We start from the raw sequence: 10,814 nt of genomic DNA on the forward strand, positions 1-10,814 counted from the left end.
CACGGTAATACTCCACTGCCATTTTACCATTTTTGCTTGCTAAACTCTTTCCCAACCTTATGGGGTCTCAGAGACCGGTATTGAGCCTGAGATGAGATGACTACACTGCAAATTTACCACCCCACGGCCCAAGCCCCGGCAGCCTGAGCTGGCATGGGGCAGCCCTGGGTGTTTCATTGCAGTGTGGACATAGCCTAACATTATGTCTACACTGTCATAAACACACCCAAGTCACTATTCTCAAACCCTGGGTCAGTTGATTCAGGTTTGTGGGGCTTGTGCTGCAGGGTTATAAAATTACAATGTAGACACTTGGGCTTGAGCCCAGCCTCTGAGACCCCACGAAGGGTGAGGGTCTCCGAGCCTGGGCTCCAGTATGAGCCCAAATGTCTACACTGCAGTTTTTAGCCTCACAACCTGAGCCCCAGGAGCCCAAGTCAGAAGATCCAGGCCAGCCGGGCCACAGGGCTTTTATCACAGCATAGACGCACTCTCAGGGTATGTCTACATTGCAATGTAAGCCCAGGTTTAGTAGAAGTCATGTCAGCAGCCCCAACACAGGGGCATTGGGAATAGAGGGGACATGGGTTCGGGGTGAAGAGCATCCTCATTTGGGGATCCAGCAGGACAGGGGAAGGCAGTAGGTGATTCTAGTTCCTTAGGGATATTCTGTGTGTTTGTGTGTGTGTGTGCAGGGGAGGAACATGCTATATGCCCAGAGGACTTTATTCCTCCAGCTTGCAAGGAGATAGGGGATGTTAGGAAGTTGCCCCTTCAATCCCACACACACAAAGGCCCTTCTTAGGAAAGGCAAAATCCTGAAGAGAAAAAGTAACATCAAAGAGGACTCCAGAAAGACAGATTTTTAAAGTCTTTGTGCGCAGTTTACCACCTGACCAGGGACTTGAACTCTGGACCCTCAGATTAAAAGTCTGATGCTCCACCAACTGAGCTAGCCAGGCTCACAAAAGAAAGGAGCAAGTTGGTGCAGAGAAGAAACTAGTCAAGAAAAAGAGAGCAGGAAACAATAGGAGAAACCTGCTGCTCTCTCTCTCTCTCTCTCTTCCCAGCCCTAGCCTGGCTTGGTATTAGTGCTGGTTAAAAAGAGGGGAAAATATCGGCATCTATCAGCCTTTTATACCTGTACAAGGATCAGGCACAATACAGAGGTACCCATCTGCAAGTACCAAATGGTTGGATTGGCTAATGCAACCTGTAGAAGTCCAGGGCACACTGGGATATAGAGCCAAGTGTACATCATCATCATTATTTCTAAGGGATAATGATAATGATAGGAAGGTTCACAATTGTCTCAGTAGTTGCATACAAAGGTGTACATTTGGCAGTGTACATTGGTAAATTCTGGCTCCTTCTCAGGCTCAGGTTGGCCACCCCGGTCTAGAGGTAGAAGTTACAACATTTAAACTTGAAAGAGGGGCAATTTTCCCATTTCACACCTTTACATCCGAACATGATGACTTACTGAATGAACCCTCCTCGTTCAGCCACAAGATCTTGGGGTGGATGTAAGAGTCACTGGGTAAAATTCTCTGGACTCTGTTATGAATCAGGTCAGAGCAGAGGTACATAGTGATCTAGTCTGGCTGTAAAATCTATATATCAACACCAAATATGGTGTTAAATTAATCCTCAGAAACGGCTGCTCCCCACCCAGATCCCAGCAAAGGGCTATCCAAGGAAGGGGGCTGTTTAGGAAGGAAAGAAGAAAGATGTCCTTCTCTCCCTGGAGGAATTGGACTCCGCGCTTTGGACAGAAAGGAGGGGAAGGAAATGGCCACACGATGGCAGCAGAACCTAAGAAATGAAACACAACAGGCTTCTGTGCACATTGATTCTGAACAGTGAATGAACCTGACTCCAGTATCATGAAAAGCCCAAAAAACATTTCTCTCTATGGCCAGGAACACTAGGAGAAAAGAGTTCCAATAATTCCTGCCCGTTTACTTTTGAATTATTTTACATTATAAAGAAAATTGTAACGAAATTAGTCTGAACTTGAGCTGCCTGTTATTAAAAGCTGGTTCCCCAATTCAGTTCCAACTGCTCTGCTAGAAACAGCCCCAGGTGTCTGCTCACCCCAGGAAGAGGAAAAAGAGAAACCCCCACTCGGCACTGCCCTTGGCTCCAGCCTGCTGTCCTGGGGTGCGGGTGGGGACTGAGGAGGGAGCCAGTATAGGCCTCTGGTGCTATGCTCCTAGCATGTGCCCAGCCCAGGCTGTCCTGTGCCTTAGCTGCTGCTCCCTGCATGCTCTAGAGCAGGCCTGCACAACTCGTAAAGCAGCGAGGGCCATATTACTCCAAAGAAAACAGCTGAGGGCCGAAATCCTCTGAGCGCCGCCAAACCCCAACAACGCAGCGCCACATCCCCCCCCCGAAACACAACCCCCCCCCAGCGTCAACCGCCCCACGGAAACAACCCCCCCAGCGCCACCAAAACACACACCCCCTGCGCCACCTGCCTCGCGGAAACAAACCCTCCTTCCCCAGTGCCGCCCCACTGAAACAGCAGTATTGAACCTCGGTAATATGTTATAGCGGGCCCCTAATGTAGTATAATTAAGGTAAAAGAAAAATAAGTAGAATAAGATCTTTCCCCCACTTTGTAATCAGTTGCCCTGTTGAATGAATGAGGTGTGAATGAGGAAGGCATGGAAGGCAGGCACCTCCAGACAGCTGCAACCCTTGGAGAGGGCAGGGCCGGCTCTAGGATTTTTGCCGCCCCAAGCAAAAAATTTTTTGGCCACCTCCCCTTTCTTTTTTGTGCCCCTCTGCCCCCGGCCCCACCCCAACTCCACCCCTTCCAAACCCCTTCCCCAAATCCCCAGCACCACCTCCTAACCCAGCATGCCGCATTTCTCCCCCCCCCATTGCTTCCTGCGGGCCCCCCGTGACCTCCTGCCCTAGCTCACCTCCACTCCACCTGCTCCCCTGGGCATGCTGCCGCTCCACTTCTCCCACCTCCCTTTCAGGTGAGGGAGGGCAGAGAAGCGGAGCAGCGGCGCGTTCAGGGGAGCAGGCGGAGCAGATGTGAGCTAGGGTGGGGGGCACAGGAAGTAATGGGGGGGTAGAGGAACCGCTCCCCGCTCCAGCTCACCTCCGCTCCACCACCACCGCCTCCCCCGAGCGCCCGCCGCTCGGCTTCTCCTCCCTCCCAGCCTTGCTGCGCGAAATAGCGGTTTCGCACGTGGCAAGCCTGGGAGGGAGGGGGGAGAAGCGGAGCGGCGGCGCGTTCAGGGGAGCAGGCGGAGCGGAGATGAGCTAGGGTGGGGGAGGTGCAGGAAGTAACAGGGGGGTAGAGGAACCACTCCCCACTCCAGCTCACCTCCGCCGCCTCCCCCGTGCGCCCCGCCGCTTGGCTTCTCCTCCCTCCCAGCCTTGCTCTGCGAAACAGCTGTTTCATGCGTGGCAAGCCTGGGAGGGAGTGGGGAGAAGCGGAGCAGTGGTGGTGCACTCAGGGGAGCAGGCGGAGGTGAGCTGGGGTGGCGAGGGCACTTTTTCCCCATGCCCCGGAGTCGGCACCTATGATGGCTAGCGCCAGAATGCCGCCCCTAGAAATGTGCTCCCCCAAGCACCTGCTTGTTTTGCTGGTGCCTGGAGCTGGCCCTGGGAGATGGGATGGGAGCCAGACCAGATCAGTAGAACAGGTCAGCCCCCGACTCCCCACTCACCTACTCACCCCCGCCACTGCCTGCTCGCTCGCCTCCTCAGCCCCCTCCCCTGCCACCAGCTCACCTGCCCCCCGCCACTGCCCGCCCACTCGCCTCCTCAGCCCCCCTCCCCCGCCACCAGCTCACCTGCCCCCCCCCCCCACTGCCTGCCCACTCGCCTCCTCAGCCCTCCACCCGCCCGGCTCGCCTACTCATTCCCCGCCACTGCCCGCCCGCTCACCTACTCAGCCCCCCTCCCTCACCCGCTGCTTGCCTACTCACCCCCCTGCGGGCCGCACAGTGAGCCCATCTACTCAACCCCCACGTGCCGCACAGTGAGCCCACGCGGGCCGCATGTTGTGCAGGCCTGCTCTAGAGTCAAACATGCAGGCCCCCAGGCAAACAGAGGCTGGGACAGGGCAGCAGCCTGGGTTTGGCTGGGAAGTTGCTGGGAGTTATCGTTCCCTGAGAAATGGCCTGGCTCCCTTCTCAGCAGCAAACAAATCAATTACAGTCCCCTCCCCAGAAAAATCAGCCTGGAGCCAAGGGCAGCATGGGACGATTCCCCTTAGTTCCCACCGAGGCATGAGAGAGCCCAGGGCGTTACTACCAGAGCTTATGGAACTGACGTGGGGAAACAAACCTTTAATAACAGGCAGTTCAAGTTTAAGCTAAGTGTTTTGAACAATTTTTACAACATTAAATAACCCTTGATCGTAGTGTCACCATCCATAAAATTGCTCCAGCCTTATTGGTTCCCAAGTGCAAATCTAAACATCTCTTCAAATACAAGGGAATAGAGATCAGTCAGTGTTCAGAATCATCCCACATAAAAGAACCATGTTGTGGTACATACTGGCCCCATCATGTGGCCATCGCCTTTCCCTCCTCTCTGTTAAAAGTTTTGGTATTTTGCACAGAAACTTTCTTCCCTCAGGAGAGACCTGGGAACCAGGTTCAAAACCAGCCAGGAGAATTGGGGCTTCTGGTTCTTTTTGACCAAGTCCTTTCTCAAATACATCCATAACTTCTATGCTTTCTTCTTCATTAGTTTTTCCTTCCATGAAACTTTTAAGGTCAAAAGGAGTGGGTTAGCCTCAGGGGCGGCTCTAGGCACCAGCAAAGCAAGCAGGTGCTTGGGGCAGCCCATTTGCAGGGGCAGCAGCCGGCAGGGATCCAGCCTGGGAGCTGAGAACCAACAGAGGGCCCTGGGAGCTGTAGTTCCTTGGTTAGCTTCCTGCCTATAGAGCCAACCCTGGAGCAGGGAAAGAACTACATTTCCCAGCATTCCCTTGGCTGCTATCAACAGGAAAGGGAGGGGGAGGGAGTATGGTAGCTGAAACCTCATGCTGCAGCTAGCTGTGAATAGAGTCCTGGCTGCTAGAAGTGGTGGCACTGTGAACGGGGAACAAGTGTACCCAAGGAGTAGGCTTTGGCCCAGATATCCCCTTCAGAAGACATCCCCAGACCGGATTAGGGATACTGGTGTGACCTCACCTGGCAGCCCCCAGAGAAGGAATTGGGTGGACTAAATGGACAGTGCACCTCTCTATCTGAAGCCTAGCAAGGGAGATCCCACTAGAATTTAAAATGGAAAGTAAGGGAGGGGAGGCTCTACTGGACCTGGGCAGCTTTAGATACAGTACCAGGCACGTAGGAGGATTTACACTTCTGAGCCATGGAAGCAGAAATTGACTTTTCCTTTCCAGATTTAGCTAAGATTCAGAAAGGGAATCTAGCACCTGCCTTCCAGATTTGAGCACCCTCAAAATTCAGGAGTGCTCAAGTTCAATTTGGGCAGCTGTTACTTCATTTCTCCCAAATCAAATATACTGATCCACTGTAACTTGCTGTAGGAAAAAGTAGAATAAAATTGAGCAAGAAATGTTTCCCAGTGGTTTTTAGGACTGGAATTGCTATTTTCAACAGCCATTGCCCCCCCCCTTTTTTTAGTTTTATTTGTTTAAAAGGAAGACAGTGATATTGCATTGGCAAATTCCCCATAGAAACAAAGAATGGAACAAAAGAATAATAAAGGCACCTCAACTTTTCCTCATTTATGTAGGACAGTCTTATAATATGCATCCAGATATCCTCCAATCACACAAGCTGAAAATTGTTCCACTTTACTGCAGTTCTGTAACCATATGGGAACCAAACCTGTCTGTGTTCTGTGCACATCTAAAATTCCTGCTGAATGACTTGCCCTGGGAGCGAGTTACCACTGACCCAGGGCTGGGCCGGAAGGAGGGTGTAGGTGGGGGTGGGGAGAGCCCAGGGCTGGGGCAGCAGGGGGTGCAGGCAGAGAGGGCAGAGCCCAGGGCTGGGGCGGCAGGGGGTGTGCTGGTGGGGGGGCACTGGTGGGGGGAAGGAGGGAGCCCAGGGCTGGGGTGGCAGGGGGTGTGGGTGGGGGGGAGAGCCCAGGGCTGGGGCGGCAGGGGGGTGCAAGTGGGGGGGGAGATCCCAGGGCTGGGGCAGCAGGGGGGTGCAGGTGGGGAGCCCAGGGCTGGGGTGTGGGCAGCAAAAAATTTTTTTTGCTTGGGGCGACAAAAAACCTAGAGCCGGCCCTGGTTAGCCTGCATGTTGAGGGAAGGAATAGATCATTATTTCAGAGATTACCAGCTACTTAAAAAATCTGAGCATAGAAACTTTAGGATCTTCATTTAATTTAATAAATCTAAATAAATTAAAATGTAATAAATAAAAATGAATGAACAAATTAAATTAATAAATACATTAATAAATAAATTAATAATGTAATAACTTTAAATTTAATAAATTTAAATAAATGTAATGTAATGTAATTTAATTTAATTGCCACACAATTGTGCTCATGAATTAAAGTGAAACAACATTTTTTGGATATTTTTGCAGAAAAGTTCTGTTCCATGACCTGGAATTGAACGTGGGTTAAAGAGGTACTGTCACCAAGGCACTAGCTCTTCTAGGCTGTCTCAGGCTACTTTCTGTCTGAATTGGAAAACTGGCCCAGTTTCCATTCTCCTGTGGGAACAAGAACAAAGCATGAAGGATCCCTTGTGCTCAATGTCACAAACTGAACCCACTCAAAGGCATTGAAAAAAAATTGAATTATGCATCCGATTCCTCCATCAGGATGACAAGAGAAACACAAACAAATTTCAAGAGGAACAACCCTCCTCAGCTTTCATTTACCCCATCGCAATCCTCTCACCTGCTTTTTCTGCCTACCTAGAGGCTCTTCCAGGAAAAAAAAAACAACTCATTGAGCTGATAGTATTTCTGAGAGAAGGGTTTTGATACAGCCTCATAGGATGTTGGCACACTATAACAGTGCTCTTGGTTTTAGTAGCTTCCTATCTTTGCTCCTATGTAGTCAATTCTGTGCCCTCAGGAAGCAGCCAAACCAGGGTAGATAGGGCACCCAACTTGGGATTCAAGCCCAAACCATGAGACTAAGAGTCTTACATTCCATATTATCAATGTTTACTGTACTGCTCCCTTGTTCCTCCACCTGTATGTTTAACACCCAAACCTGCCTACCCTCAAGCAATGCCAACTTTCTCCTGGGGAATAAACTGGAATTTACCAAACTAGGTGCCCTCAATACACAGCTTCCAAAGGTATTTGAATTCCTTCCAACTTCTCTTGCCACTACTCTAACAGAAATCCGAAGCAAGCGCTCTTCTCATGTTAAAAGAGAGATTGAAATGAAGCCATTTCTCCAGGTAGAATAAAAAGATTGTTTCAGGAGTTGGATATTAAGCAAGGTTTATCAATGGAGACCAGAACACCCAACTGAGAGAAAGATAATGCCTTGACTCTACAATTTTAGAGCACTCGACCATCCTGACACCATGGAAACAACTGATCTATCAACCCTAGTTTTCTTAAATGTTTTATGAGCTGCTTAGGGAGGCCCAGGTGGCACATCTCTTTCAACACCTATAGGCCTTCTACAGCACAGCTGGTTTTTAGACACAATCACCCTCACCTAAAGTTACAGGTTTCCTAGAGCCCTGTGACTTCTGAAGTGTGGTAGTCTCCCTGCTCACTTATTAGGGGAATACAAGATGTGCCTAGCACAAACCTCCTCTGCTTTCTCCAGATTTCATGATCCCGTAGGTGGGATCAGCAGCCTGGGCTCAATTCTTGCTCAGAGAAAGTAACTTTACAACAAAAAACCTTAGTTCATTCCTCACTTGCAATTCAAACAAAAGTGTGATTTTTTTCCTGACTCCCCCTTCTTCTAAATGATGCTGGTAAGGACTTTGAAGACCATATGAAAATCAAAGCTTCCCACTGACGAATAGCAGAATGTGGGCATGTTTCCACTGTGCACCTCAAAGTCCAGGCTGCATGCCCTTTTACACAAATGGACATGTGCAAATTATTCCCCCCCCCCCTTGATAGCTAGTCTAACCAACATTATAATAACAATAATAGACATTAAGGTTGACCCAAGATGAAAAACTGGGCAAAAATGTAGGTGCCTAACTGGGAGCTGAGTTCTTCTGAAAATCTGGCTGTAGTGATGGGTGTGAGATCTTCTGAAAATTCTGGCCAATTATGTGCCTGGAACCTCTAAGAACCATCTCAACTTTTAGCATTTGAAAGGACCTGATGAAAAAGCCTTCCTTCTGTTCAACTCAGTAGGGATTTTGTCCTTGATTTAAAATCACCATGTTTCACATTGATCTCAGGTTTAGGTTTCAACGCAATTTATTTTATTTTTATATGCAATGCAAAATAAATACTCCTCTGTTGACATTTGAACAGGGGGCTATACATAGATCTGCCACTAAACCACATTGCCTTTCACCTTGAGCAAGATGGCAACCAGTGGTATACAGGTGGAAGGCTATGAAATATGGTTCATCCTCAGAACCTTTCAGCAGGTAGACATCAGGAATGGAAGAGGCTAATGATCCTTCCCTCCAGATGGTTAATTCTGAAGACTAGTCTATAGAGCTGGGTGAACATTTTTAGGATGAATATTTTATTTACTGAAATATTTTGGTGGCCCAAAAATGAATTTTTTTTTCAGTTTTGTTTCAACAAGAAAACTGAAAAAAAATCATCTTGAAGCAACCTGAACTATTAATTATTATTATTATATAGGTTAGGCTACCTAGCAAGCAAGGAAATAAATGATTTGACCAGCTCTACTTGTATGAAAGGTCCACAATGGGAACATATCTATGCTCTGTTCTGAGGCTGTTTGATTTTCACATGGTCTCCAAAACCCATCTGAGCATGATGAAGTATCAGTTGAGGAGACAACATGTGTTGAAAATCTTCTTTCCCTGACTGGAAATTAAATCCGGGTTGTGGTGGTGAAAGTAATGAATAGACTAGACCACCAGAGAGGTAACAGTGGGTGTTTTTTATCACCTGTACTAGGCTTTCTCTGGCTCCTCTATCTAATTTTAGAACCTGGTCCTTTCTCCATTGCCCTGAGGGGACAAGAATGGAGGGTGAAGGATCCCCTGTGCTCAGGATCACAAACTGAGCCCAACCGAAGGCTTTGACACAAACTCAAATGTTACCTCAGCTTCCTCCTCAAGGATCACAAGAGTAACACAAACAAACCCCAAGAAGAACAATCCTCTTCTGCTTTCATTTAGGCCCATCACAACCCTCTCTACTTCTTCTTCCTCCTACCTAGGGGCTCTACCAGGAAAACACATGGAGCCAATACTAACTCTTTCCTAGAAGCCCAGGGAGGGGTTTTGATACCACCTCACATGAGCTGACAGGAGTTAGATTCCATGTAACGGGGCCCTTAGCTTTGCCTGCTCCCTAACCTTGCTCTCTTGAGGCTCTTAGGCAGGAAATGTTTCTTCCTGTCTCTGAGCTTTAATAGAATAGGAAGAGAGGTCAAATTGACATTTCCATCATCCTCTGAGAGTGAGAGAGAATTTTCTCCTCTTCTATTCTAGCCTAGCTAAGAGAGGGAAAAATAACCCTTCAGGAGCTGACTGTCCCCCTTCAGTAATCTTTAGCTTCTCTACTTCTTCTTACATTGGCTCCAGCTCTGTATTGGGCATATAAGTACTTCCGTGTCATATCCTTCCCAGCCCTCTTTATTGTCATGGAGATTGTTTCAGGCTGCAGACGGAGTCAGCTCTCTGCCTATCGACTGGATCACACTGTAGTCATTTCTTATATATTTCTCTAACTCCTCGTTACTGCATTTGTGATGATTTATAAAAACCAGCCTGAGAGTAAAACAAGATGGCAATAAAAATCAATATTCTGTGCTAAAAATACCAATGGAACAGTAAGGAAATTTGTAGCTCAGAGCTTGCGTTAACATCGTTTGAAGACATGCAAGATGTTGAGTGTTCAAAAATATTATGGGGAAAACATTATTTAAAAAGCGGAATGTGATGATGTATGTTACAAGGATGGGTTAGAGAGTTCCAATTATTATGTTCTGATTCCTCACACCCCAACCTTGCCTAGCCAGGAAAGTAGTGGAAATGTGATCATCAGTCAATAGATTTCTCTGACATGAAAAGATACACGAGGCTGTTTGTAGTTAGCTCAGCATAAAGAAAAGGGAGGGGGAAACTGCTGGCTGGTAGCTAAATACACAGGACAAAGGGTTGGGATTCTTCTACACTCAGATTTGTTATGTAGCTGGCAGTCTCCCAAATGATGTTCTATTCCTTCCCTCAAAATGCAGGCTAACCCTCTCCTTTTGAACTTAAAGTTCCATGAAAGGAAAAAAATAACAAGGAAGAAAGCATAGAAGCTATGGATGTAGTTGAGAAAGGACTTGGAGTGATAAAAGACCAAAGGAGCAAAAGCAGCAGTGTTTCTGCCTGGTTTCAAACCAGGGACCTTTTGCAGGTTAGGCAAATGTGATAACAACTACACTACAGAAACCAGCTGCTGTCACTTTTGGGTCCTTTTCTAAGGCTCTCTCAGGAGCCACTACACTAGCTGATTCCCTTTGAAGAACAGGGAAACAAAAGGCACCAAGAACTTATGGTTTTTGGATGAGTCAAGAAAAGGGAGTAGCATTGTCCCCCTCGGGTAGCCCATGTTCAATTCCAGGTCAGAAAGCAAAACTCTTCTGCAAAAATATCAAAAAAAATGTTGTGTTTCACTTTTCTTCATAAGTACAGTTGTGTGGCAATTAAATGATGACCCTAAAGT

General features: G+C 47.9%; 2 non-coding genes across 2 annotated transcripts; both read right to left on the reverse strand.

The window, feature by feature from the left end:
- Positions 1 to 889: 889 nt before the first annotated feature.
- TRNAK-UUU (transfer RNA lysine (anticodon UUU)) lies at positions 890 to 962 on the reverse strand. Its single transcript has one exon. It is a non-coding gene; the product is annotated as a tRNA-Lys (tRNA).
- A 9,506-nt stretch (positions 963 to 10,468) lies between these two features.
- On the reverse strand, positions 10,469 to 10,541 carry TRNAV-AAC (transfer RNA valine (anticodon AAC)). Its single transcript has one exon. It is a non-coding gene; the product is annotated as a tRNA-Val (tRNA).
- Between the last annotated feature and the right edge of the window lie 273 nt (positions 10,542 to 10,814).

The sequence above is a fragment of the Emys orbicularis genome, chromosome 15, assembly GCF_028017835.1.
Source record: "Emys orbicularis isolate rEmyOrb1 chromosome 15, rEmyOrb1.hap1, whole genome shotgun sequence".
NCBI lineage: Eukaryota > Metazoa > Chordata > Testudines > Emydidae > Emys > Emys orbicularis.